General features: G+C 40.9%; 1 protein-coding gene across 7 annotated transcripts in view; it reads left to right on the plus strand.

The window, feature by feature from the left end:
* The window catches only part of LRRC4C (leucine rich repeat containing 4C), a 635,825-nt gene that overhangs the window by 544,910 nt on the left and 78,319 nt on the right, over window positions 1-12,596 (plus strand). For 4 of the 7 annotated variants that reach the window (XM_081164889.1, XM_081164891.1, XM_081164890.1 and 1 more), the window contains one exon: window positions 411-583. The exons of the other annotated variants lie outside the window; for them this stretch is intronic. The gene's annotated coding sequence lies outside the window, so the exon portion shown is untranslated. The remainder of the gene's footprint in view (window positions 1-410; window positions 584-12,596) is intronic. 7 annotated transcript variants of the gene reach the window in all.

Consider the following 12,596-nt stretch of genomic DNA (forward strand, 5'->3'; position numbering starts at 1 on the left):
GAAACAGGACAGACCTAAGCTGATCTGTCCATCTCGAGTTTTCAGTAAGACGACTGCAAGCTGGGTTTAATGAGACAAAAATTGCAGTCATTTTGCACCCCCATTTTTTTCTCAGAAGCTCCATGGCCTCTATATTTCTCATACTCAGACGACAGTTTTCTCCTGGTAAACCATGAGTTGCAGACCATTGAGTTCTGTTTGACTCCCACCTCCTTTCGGTAGGTTTTACTTGTGAAGAGCTATCTCACTGATTGAAAGGCCACCACAGCTATTGAGGTCGCTTGTCACGAGGGGGCTCTGCTATGGGTTCCATAGCAGCTTCCTCTTTTCTTGAATGAATGCAGCAGTCATTCAGTGTCCCTGCTGCCCACGTAATACTGAATGAAATATTCTCTTCATATTTTAAACAGATTGAGACTATGAAGAAAGACTGGCAGTTTGTAACAAGAGGGTTGGCTTCTATTTTGCTGGCCCCAAGAAAGAAGTCCTTTGTCTGTGTAACTCAAGCAGATAGACTAACCACTAGAGCACCTGCATTATTGGCCAGGAACGGAGAAGGGCAGAAGATGGACTAGGTATTCTGGTAGGTTTATTTTCCATCTCTTAACTATTTATGTGAAATCCATTTTTGCTTTGCAAAAAATGCAGTGTCTAGGAATGTTCTTTGTGAAGGAATGTTTATGATCATACATTGAATCCTTGAGCGAGATTTTTTGGCTTCAGAGCCTTTTACCACAACTTCAGAAGAAGATAGCGGAAGTCCAGTTTTGCAGACAAATCCTCTGTGTGAACAGAATTGGAAGTAAGCCCCACGGAGTTTCTGGCTGGACAGGAATATGGCACATTATGAAATGGCACAAGAAGATGAAGCGGCTATTTCATTTTTCTTCATAGTTGTGCGACTCTTCAGCAATTGAAGTTCTGGTGGTGGTAACAGCACCAGGCTCATCTCTGCTAGGAATGCACAATCTGCTTCTTTTTTAAAAAAAGAAGTCCTACATTTTTATCCAACTGTGTTTAGCAGTTGGGGAGGGGGAACACTCAGTGCAGGCTTAAATGAACCCTCTTGTTTATGACTTATTTTCAAATGAAGGCTAATTTTTTATGATAACACTTATGTTTAAATTATAAGGATGTGTAGTACTGTATATAAAGAGGGCTTTAGGATCATGGTGGTTAAAAAATGTAATACAAAAACCTCTTAATTTGTGCAGTTTCCACCACCTGAATTATCATTCTTGGTGATTTTAGCTCTTGGGATAGTGATTCTTTGTGGTTGTCAATGTGAGCTCAGTTTTTGAGTTTCTAGGATTAGAGATCCTGTTGGAATGCAGAAAGCTGCTGAAAGAAGGCAAAAACAATAAAAATAAAATGGAGGCATATATGATGATGATGATGATGATGATGATGATGATGATAGGATGGATTTCTCTAAAGATCCTGTTATAAGTGAAACAAAGAATACATAAATATTGCCATAATGTGTTAGAAAATCCAACATTTTATTTTGTGAAATTATTTTTCTTTGTTTCTTCCTCTTACTTGTTTTCAAATCAGCCAGTCAGAACTGAGGAGTTAGTAAGGCAGATGCAAAGCTGTCCCATAAATTCACTAGGTTAAACATGCCGGACCACAAACCACTCCTTAATACTCCTCACTCATTGCTCCCCCTTTCACTAGTGAACTTCACAGTGTTGTACAAAGACAAGCATAGCAGGAGTGAGAAAACCCCAAGAAGCAAAAAAAAGTTGTGTCTTCTCTCCAACCTATTAATGTGAATTTTAGCAGTCCATCTCAGAAACCCATTGTGAATGTCCAGGTATTTTAATAGCATAGAGGTGCCTCAATTCTTAAAGTAACCATTAATTGTGATAATAGCCACAATCCAACAGAAAAACACACTGGCATGCAACACCATCCCAAGTCAGTAGAGACCCATCTTTCCCTACATGCCACCTTTGTAGCGGGCTGTTTTTCTGATGGGGAACCTCATTGACTAGTGATTCAGGGCAGAGCTTTCTTGGTGGTGGCAACCCATCTGTGGATTTTCCTCTTCCTCAGGGCTTTTGGAAGAGGTGGATGTGTTTTCGGCCATGGGTGTTGCCTTCTGCTGTAGTGCTGTGATGGCATGAATTTAAAACCATTATTTTAAATAATGGTTAAGATTGTAAACGTTTTTTATTATTATTGAACCCATTGAATGGTATTTTGTAAACCTCTCATGTCCTAACCAGTGAAGGGTACTTTTTCTAGTCTAGTCTAGTCCTGTCACTGAATGTGAATTCAGATGACAGAAACCTCAGTCTGTGTGTTTACGGGCAGGGAAGTTCTCTGAAGCCTATGATCATTCAGTTGTACACAACATTACTAATTCTCTGTGTCAGCTATGGAGGAAATGTAGCACTTTCAAACTTCTGAGCAGGTACCATGTAGTTAGTAAATCTGAGTACCAGCCCTTGAAGAAAAAGAAAAAGTGTGTGTGTGTAATTTTCTGCTCAAGGAAACACACATCTGGGATTCTTCTGTTATTGTTGGAAGTAGCAAATGTGAGCAGGACTGAGGTGAAAGGGCTATTTGAGATGAACTGTGACTGCCTCAGTTCTCTTTTCAGCAACTCAAGCAGAGGTAATGGCACAGTCAAGCATTCCTGTGCTGAACACCTGCACTATCCCAGCAACCACTGTGTGACTTACCAATTTGCCTTTCAACATCTAATCTCAGTTTATCCACTTTCCCTTCACTCCCATCAGCCACCTGTGCTGCCCAATACTCTGGCCAATATTGATGACCTATTTGGTCTTGCGGTGGGGGGGAAGGGGCACAAAAACAGAGCCCCAATCACTAGTGCTCCCCCCATTCTGAACTTTCTTAATAGGCGAACAGTGCTTCTGTGCACAATCCACCCCCCCCCCCACGTATCTCCCAGCTCATGCACTGGACTTGTCTCCAAGCCCTTGTCTTTATGTGGAAACGCATTTGCATATGCTAATAAACTTCTCTTGCTGAAGACCCAAAATACAAGTCTACTTCCATTGCCATTGCTTTTCTTTTGCACTGGATTTATTATGGTTGTTGCTGCTGCTGTTAATCAGTGACTACGTAGAAAGGCATTGCTAGGCTAGGCTTCATTGTAAGGAGAAGAAACAGACAGACAGATAGGGGGAAAGGAATGGTCCCTGACCCTGGGACACTGAAGTACGGACTCAATTAGTTAATTGAGTTAAAGCGCCCACCACACGTTCTATACATGAAAGTTAACACCATGAACTCTGAACAATTGTGCAGCTTATCTCCTAAGCCACAGAAAGCAGACTAACCTCTTTGAATTTGCTCAGCAGCGCTGTAGCTGAGCTCTTATATAAGCCAAAACCAGCTGGGAGAACTGCAGAATGGCAAGACTTAAATTTCAAACCATCAGAAAACCTATAGTTATGGGAAAGATGCAGGGGCGGGGGAGAACCCCCACCAGTCACGGTTTGTTCACAGATGAAACTCAGAGCGGTTTCATCAATAAAGCATCTGCCACCAATCGTACTGAACAGATGGCAGCAGAGGGAGGGGAGAAGGTCCATACACCTGTATAGATAAAGGTTTCCTCATTATTTACATGTGATATTAGCTGCATCCTTTGTGGGGATTACATTATGTGTTTACAGTATTGATTTCCTTGCTCTTAGCAGCCGTAGGTTAATGTTTTCCTGAACCAACCTCTAGTGTAGAACAGGTCTGGCAAATGTGCTGAGTCCAGCAGGAATTTTTAATGGGGGGAAATGCGCAATCCTAACAGCAGGAAGAGAAATGGGGAGCTGTTATGATCCACTACTGTGGTAACCTCCCTGTATGGAAAAAGGCTGTATAATAATAATAAAATGATGTCATTGTCACTGTACATCTTAGTTTGGATTTAAATGTGAATGTCGCTTTGATCATGGTTCCCCTCCCCAAACATATATTCCACATTTCAGTTTCTATGCATTGCATGGTGTTCAGAGCAGGAATATTTCAGGAGAGTATAGAGAGTACAGTGTTTACTTCATAGATGTTCATTGTGTATCTGAAAGGAGTTTCTAACTCCTTTAATCAAGGGTAGGATAATTGGCAGTACCCTTGTATATACAGAGCTACTGCCATTCTGAGTCTCAAAATTCTAGATTTCTCCCCAAAACCTCATTCTGTTCTGTGAACTGCCTTGAGACCTTTGGCTATAGGGTGATATATAAAGTCTAATTCTAATAATAATAAATAAGTAAGTAAGTAAGTAAGTAAGTAAGTAAGTAAGTAAGTAAGTAAATATTTTCTCCATGTGAGAAAACTGAGAAACAAGAGAGGAGGAAGGAATAGCAGATCTCTTTCCCACTGCTGCTATGAATGCTGCTGCGGCTGCAGTGGAGAGCAGGAGAAGGGGAAGACAGTACCTGAATTCTCCTTTCCCTGTTATGGGGGCAACAGCAGCAGTAAAAGGAAACACCCTCTTGTTTGGGGCTTTCCATAGGTTTGATCCAAAAGATGCAGCTGGTTACATATTGCTGTGGCCTGGTTGTTGAGTGGAGCACCTGAACACACAAACATTGCACTTGTGCTGAGAGAACTGCATTGCCTTATGGTCAGTCACCAAGCCATACTCAAGGTCTTCATAACCTAAAGTCATGAGAAATTTGAGACTGGGCTACCTGAAAGATCACCTGCCCCTGTGTAGATCTGTAAGCTCACATAGATAATCTGTGGAAATTCTACTTGTGGCTCAGTACCCTACAGAAAATCATAGGTCAGTGACCCCAAAACTGGTATTTTCTGCTGTTGACCTCATACTGCGGAATGCCGTTCCCTCTGTCATGCATCAAGCACCAATTGTCATTTACTTCAAATGTCTTGGGAAGACTTATCTTTTTGCCCAGGCTTTCCCTGACCCCATAAGATCAGCATTGTTTCATGCATCTTAATTTCAGCTATTGTATCAGCTATTATTCTAATTTGACTCTTGCTTTCTTCCATTTTATTTTAAATATCTGGCTTGGTACTAACCCCATTTTCTGCATTATGCAATGAAGCACATTAATAACCATATGTGGTAAAAACAAAACAACTAAACCTGTTCATGCATGCTTAGCTTTCAATTTATTCAGCAACATTATCCCAGATTGATCATAAAGCTCACCTCTCTCACGTGTGAATTGGGTAATATATTATCATATGCATTTACATACAGTGGGGAAAGCCTCCCTGTTCCTTTGTTCTTCAAAATGAATACTAATCTATTGTGGAAAGTTGAGATAAACAAGAAATGATTTTCTAGTTAGTTGCTTCATTATGACTAACGCACACTGTTAGCCTTAATATGAAGTACTAAGTAGGATTTGGACCATTGAATTAAATACTGTGCAGCCACATAATGCAGCCAGCGCATCCTGCCAATGCACACCAAAGCAAGAGATCACTCACATTTCTCTAATTCAGAATCTTCGATGAACCATAATTCCCCAACTCCCAGCTTTCATTAAAAAGGAGTGTTTCTACCATTTGTAGAACCTAAGATATGAGGCCAAATTCCTTTTTGTGTGTGTGTGTGTGTGTGTGAGAAACTAGCCTACTCCCACCTTTCAGTGGTTTTGAACCAACGAATGAAGCCATAGCAGTGACTAACATTTAGGGAAGCAGAGCTAACCAATTAGACAAAGAGAAAGCTCAAGTGGAACTTCCATTATCTAGACTCTTGGCTTATTGCTAATCCTTTTCTTCTAGTCTTTCCTAGTGGAGAAGTGATTGCTGCCCCATTGAAACCAAAGCAGGTATCCAGCATTTTAGTGTAGCAGTGATTGAGGAATAGTGTGTCAACTCAACAACAGGTAGTAGCAAAGGTAGGGGCTTGTGATCTTTTTAATTTGGGATTAGAAACAAAAACAAACAAAAAAAGGTTCTCTTCTGAGTTTGTAAATCTTTTGAAAATTATTCTCTTAATGCCAAGGCAAATAAAGTTCATCATTATTGCATCCATACTGCAGGGGGCAGGATTGTGGCTAAACAAGTGTGGATCATAGAAGCCCTGCAAAATAACATAGTGTTGTTATACCCATTTTGGTGAAGGGAGATGGAAAGTAATATATGACAACGCTGAAGTCCAGTACTGTTAACCTGGCTTTTGGGGGGGGGATGAGGGATGCAGTGAGGAAGGCACTGTAAAATTGCTTCTAGAAGTAATGAAATTAATTAAGGACTGGATGAAGTGAAAGGAGCCAGGGAAAGGACTGAAAGTCTCCAAAGTGAGTGGAAAGGTGTTTTCGGGATGTAGCTCCACCAGTAGATGGACACTAGGTCTACCAATTTAGATCTGCCAGAGGGGTGACTCTGCAATACTTTTACACACAGTGTGCAGTGTGTGAGTGACTGTACAAAGTAGGGCACTCCTACCTTGTTACGTTATAAAACAACCTCCCTGAGGGAGACTAGTCAGTTTTCTTCATTGCTGGAATACTGCCAGTGACTGAGAAAGCATTTCTAGTTTGGTTTTCAATTATATTTTTTAAATGGGTTTTGTTCTGTTTTTCTGGGTTTTATTATGAAATAGCTTGTTTCTTCCAGTATTTTATGGCCCTGGATTTGTATACTTAGCATTTGAATTGAGCATGTTAATTGTTTTCAATTAAATGTTGTAAGCTGCCTTGAGCATTTTGTATGAAAAAGCATCTGATACACAGAGCAAATCTTCTTCTTCTTCTTTGGTGATCACTCATAGCCAAGTAAGATTGTCTACCATGAACATGATCTTAACCACAGTGGGGACATAGGTTTGTGGGCGGGAGTTGATCACAGTGAGGGTTTGCCAAGCGTGACTTCCTCTTAGCACACTTCTCCCTTTCGTCTTTTTTTTTTTAAGAATAATTTTTTATTAACCGACCAATCACATCAAATCAAACCAAATTACATAAATTCCAAATTACACAGCCGAAATTTAAATTTTTGTTGGGGGTACCCATATTTCAAGTTCTGAAGGGGATCCAATCAGCTTCTTGCTTCTTACTGCTGTTTTAATGTCCACAGATCTAACCTTATGATGTTCACAGTACTATCCAGTTGTTTCTTCTTGTTTTTCCACATCTCTTGTTGTTATTTTCATATATTTTTCCTTTCTCTTTGTGACCTCTGATAGTCTCCACAAGCTGGTTAGACAGTTTGTAATCCTGCGTGGATATTATTATTTTTTATCCAGTAGCCATATCCAGACGTTTTCCATGTAACATCACTTCCATACATCAAAACAGTCTTAGCGTCATTAATCTTCACCAATCTGCCTCCTTTCTCAAAACCTCTGAGGAGATTCACCAGGAATGCAGTCTGAAAACAAGTCCGTTCCTTCTCTCGGCTATAAATCCTTTGGCAAGATGGCGACTCCGAATTAATTGCTGCGCCATTCCAAAAGCTCTTATTGCTTCTCGATCTCTATAAAGCATACTTTTGGTTAAAGTTTATCTCCACACAGACCTTGATCATCCTGCTTGGGTCAGTTCAACCGACGATTCTAATGAGGAGGGGTTCTTGTAAATCACATAGAAGGAAAGTAAAAAAGGTCCCCCCCCCATTCAGTCCCATTGTCAACATACCCAGCCTTTGGTGTATCTTCATCGTAAAATAGTCCTGTTTCTCCAACCTGTTGTCTTCTTTCGCAGAGGTCACTTAAATTACCAGACTTCACTCCCCTTCTTCACTTGAAATATGTGCATTTGCTTCTTTTGTAATTAATTATTCCAAATTGCTGCAGCTAGTGCGCGATGAGAGACAGCGTCCAGGAGAGCCGAGGTCCACACGGGGGCATTCTGCCTAGGGCCCTCACCCCCTTCTTTCGAATTAGGGGGTGATTTATGGGCACAGCAGGCAAGGGCAGTGTTCCCCATTTCCTTGGGGCAACAAGGGAGGCTGCCTACTCCCATAACAGCCTCTTAATTACCCCGTGTGGGTCAGAGAGATGGTATTGTCGGCCATCTTCCAATGCGCCCCCTAGTGGCCCCCCATTTCTCCCTTTCGTCTTGTGTTCAAACGTCTTCAAAATCCATGACACCTTTGGTAAAGGCTGTTCTCTGATTGGAGTGCTCACAGGCCAGTGTTTCCCAGTTGTCAGTGTTTATACTATATTTTTTAATATTTGCCTTGAGAGAGTCTTTGAACCTCTTTTGTTGATCACCAGCATTACGCTTTCCATTTTTTTAAGTTCAGAGTAGAGTAGTTGCTTTGGAAGACAATAATCAGGCATCCTCACAAATGACCAGTCCAACGAAGTTGATGTTGAAGAATCATTGCTTTGACACTGGCGATCTTTGCTTCTTCCAGTACACTGGCATTAGTTCTCCCGTCTTCCCAAGTGATGTGTAAGTCCAACTCACCATGACAAGGTGATGATCCAGTGAGTGAGACAGAGCAAATAAATAAACAGTGTCTCCACTTACGCTCCCAGTGGCAGGGCTCTCTGACATTTGGAGTTACAACTCTGGTTTCAAGATCACATAATGATCCTTTTAAGTGGACAGGAGTTCATGTAGTTATCAGGTTCTTACCCTGCCTTTCCATGTCTTCCATTCCCCCATATCTTATGATGATAGAGCAATAGCTGTGCTGTCTTAGTGCCCATCCTATAAATCAGGGGTTGTCAACCTGGTCCCTACAGCCCACTAGTGGGCATTTCAGGATTCTAGGGGGGCAGTAGGGGGTTCTACAGCACAAGCTGAATCCTCCTTCTATTGGGCACTGGTGGGCGGTAAGAAATGTTACCATCAAGAAAGATCCATTAGTGGGCAGTAGGTATAAAAAGGTTGACTATCCCTGCTATAAATAAAGACTGGACAAAGTTATATAGAGAAAAATGCATGAAAAAGAGTGTGGAAACAAAGAGACACTCGGATTGTGTACTTTCCCCACACTCTATATATATATATATATATATATATATATATATATATATATGCTTTCGTAGATTTTCACGGGTACAGGAATGCAGGTTTTGGTGTCTTCGGGTGTCTTCCCGTGTAAGAGTTGGGGTGTCTAGGCGACGTTTCGACGAGGTCTCACTCGTCATCTTCAGGCTGGTGCTTTCGGCTTCTTGTTACTGGAACAGAGCAGGATCTCAGTGTTTGAGTTCCTATAAATACTGTTGAGGGGGTGTGGTGTATAGCCTCCAACGTTCTGGGCAGAGAGGAAGTTCCCAGGTTAGTGTGCCTTTTCTTCTTTTGTTCATTAATTACTTGAGGGATATCTTGAGTGATTTCTTGAGTGATATTCTGAGTACCACTTAGGAGGGTCATTAGGTGTGGATTAGTTGCTAAAGCTTTCGTGTCTTGACCTCTTGAGCTTGTGAAGAGTTTTTTCTGAGAAGATGGCTGTACTGCACTTAGTTGTGCTCTGGCTTGGCTTCGTGTATAGGGGCGAGCTGTGGTTTTGTGCCCTGTGCCAGCCAGATCTGTGTAGGGATTGCAGGGGGGTGCAGCATCCGGAGGTGCCACTATGGTTTGGCTACTGGATGGTGTCTGTAATTTATCTGTGGAGAGGGTCTGGGTTTGGGTCTGGTGTGGTTGATTGGAGATGGCGTTCTGTGTGCCTCTGGTTCTGGTGTCGGTTTTTGTGGGGAGGGCTATTTTCCAGATGTCTGGCAGGCGGGACGTATCGTCACGCTTGTTCATGTTGTGAGGGTGTTTCTCTATCTCGATGGCTTCCATGATTATTCTCTTGTGGTGGTGTTCCATGTTAAAGAGCAATTTGGAATCTGAAAAATTAATTTCGTGTCTTGCTTCACTGACCTGCTTCACTGACCTGGGGGGAAACTAGGAAGATGGCACATGGCAAATATATATATATATATATATATATATATATATATATATATATATATATATTTGCCATGTGCCATCTTCCTAGTTTCCCCCCAGGTCAGTGAAGCAAGAGAAATTCCTCTCATTTCAATTTGCCTCTACCACTGTGTTCCCCCTCCCTTCAAAAAAACAAAACAACAAACCACAAACCTATTGAAAAACCTGTGCCTTTTGTTGCGTAGACAGAGTGAAAACTGGTCTCTGAATATCATTTCTCTCCACTCTGCATGATGCAAGATCTGCCGGTGAGTCAGTGATGCGGCACAATCTCTCCCCCTCTCCTCCTCCAATGCCAACTACTCAGAAACTGCACGACTACTTGAAAGCGTTAGTGAAGTAGAGCACAGGATATTCCCCAAGACAATGAAAAGATTTATTTAGGAGCTATCTGTTCAAACAGAGAGTTTGACAAAAGACCCATGTCCATTTCCACAAGGGACCGTGATTTGTAGATAGGGAATTCAAAGCCCAAGCACACTCCTAATATGGGTACCAAAGGCTGGAGGGTGTGTGTGAGATGTGGTTCTAATCCCAAGTAAATAGAAGATGCCCAGCACTTCTTTTATTGGCCAAGCACAATCTGATTGTATTTATTTTATTACAAAAAGAGAACATTGGGATGTCCAGTTAAGAGATGAAAAAGAAGCCTTTTTTTCTTTTCTTTAAAAAAATAAAAATCTCCGTTATAGACTTTCACAAAGAAAAAGAAGTGGAGGGGGGGGAATGAAATCCCTCTAGAATAAATATAGACTATGAAAGCACTGTTGAGGTTGCTAAGCAGCAGTGGCCAGAGGAACAGAAAGCAAGTGAGGCTTTGAAACAGAACCAGTGACTTGTGGGTTAACTGGAGTCATTGCTTACTCTGTTGTCTTTTGTTGCTAGTAATAGATGAAGGATGCAGCTTTCTTCAGCTGGTTGGGAGGGTATTTTAGGCAATTAACTTTGAAAGGCAGGTTTTTGTACCTCTCTTCTTGTTCAACACAGAGGAATCTGATGTTATAAATATGATAGTTTACTTTTCCCATTGATGTGTGTTTTGGCTTTGTTATTTTACATCTGTCAACTGAACAGCATTAACTGCCGACATACCATAATGTACCTTTGCACTTTGGGGTAGAATCCTTTAATGAAATAATTATTTTTTTTCTGGTTGATTGGGAACACCTTTGTCATAGGGAAAATCAGCTGCTTACCAGCCCTTGCACACATTCCAGTCCCCAGATCTCGCCTGGGCAAATGAAGCATAGTCGTTTTCTTGCCTGCTGAATGTTGGTGCCATGGAACACAATCCAAAAGATAAGAATTGTTCATTTGACCTTCCCTGATGTAATAAAATGTATACATTGTCATCAGTAAGGTTGAGCCTCCAAATTTGCAGTTCAGTCTCTGAAAACTCTAGGGATCCTGTATGGTTTCCCTGGCCCCTTAAGTACTCTGTTCTTGGATACATTTGCTATTTGTATTGTGATGTTATAATGAGGGCTGTCTAGCACATTTTCAAGATGAGTACAGCCCAAACACACCTTATAAAAATGTCCCTGTGTGAAAAAAATAAGTGGAAAACAACCCAAGAAGCCTTGAAGACCACCAGTGTATCACCATCCAAGTATCTTGTGGCTTTTGAAAGAGGACACGATAGAGATTTGTAAAATTAGTCAAAGAGTACTGAAAGTAGCATAATATTCGCATAATATTAGAACACAGTCTTCCAATGAAGGTCAATTCAGGACTGATGAAAGGAAGTATTTCTTCACACCAGAACATAGTTAAATTATAGGATTCAGCATCACAAGATGTAGTGATGGCCACCAGCTTGGATAGCTTTAAAAGGGGATTAGAGAAATTAATGAGAAATAAGGCTATCGGTGGTTACTAGGCAGCAGGCCTCTGAATATCAGTTGCTGGAGAACATGAGTGGGAGAGAGATACTGCACTGAAGTCCAGCCTGAAGCCTACCCATAGACATCTGGTTGGTCACGGGGAACAGAATGCCAGACTAGATGGATCTTTAGACTGGTCCAACCATAATTTGTAAATGTTATTTAAAGTACTGTGGGGATGGAGGGTGTGGGAGAGGTACAAAGATTTAATAGAACAACAAACACCCTGGTGGCTATCACCAATCGAAGCTTCGTTATTCAAAGTGGCTGGGGAAAGGGGGAAGTGGCCTACATACAGAGATTTACTGAGAGACCAAGAAGGGAAATGGAAATTAAAAGATTATGGAGAAATTAAAGACCATTTTCAGAGTTGGCTACATAATAGACAATTATATGATATGTACAAGGAAGATAATAAAAAAGGGTTTAGCTACATGACCTCCAGATTTCAAAATGAGGTTATAGAAGAAGAAGTGAAGCTGCTGAAGAAAGCATATACTGTAGTATTCTTCTAGAATGGGAAATAAAAGATGAGGAGGTCAAATCAGTTACGATCAAATGGGCACAAGATATAGGACATAATATACAATTTGACGATTGGGAAAAGTTGTGGAAGGTGGATTTGAAATTTACAGATTGTTCTCACTTGAAAGAAAATTCTATGAAAATGATGTATAGATGGTATATTACACCAGTACAAATGGCAAAGATGTACAAAACCAGGTTAAATATATGTTGGAAATGTAAAGAAGAAGAAGGTACTTTATATCATATGTAGTGGGAATGTAGAGAAGTTAAAAATTTTGGGGAGATGATATATAATGAATTGAAAAAAAAATGTTTAAAATGACATTTGTAAAGAAGC

Source organism: Podarcis bocagei (assembly GCF_964188305.1).
Source record: "Podarcis bocagei genome assembly, chromosome: 1".
Lineage (NCBI taxonomy): Eukaryota > Metazoa > Chordata > Lepidosauria > Squamata > Lacertidae > Podarcis > Podarcis bocagei.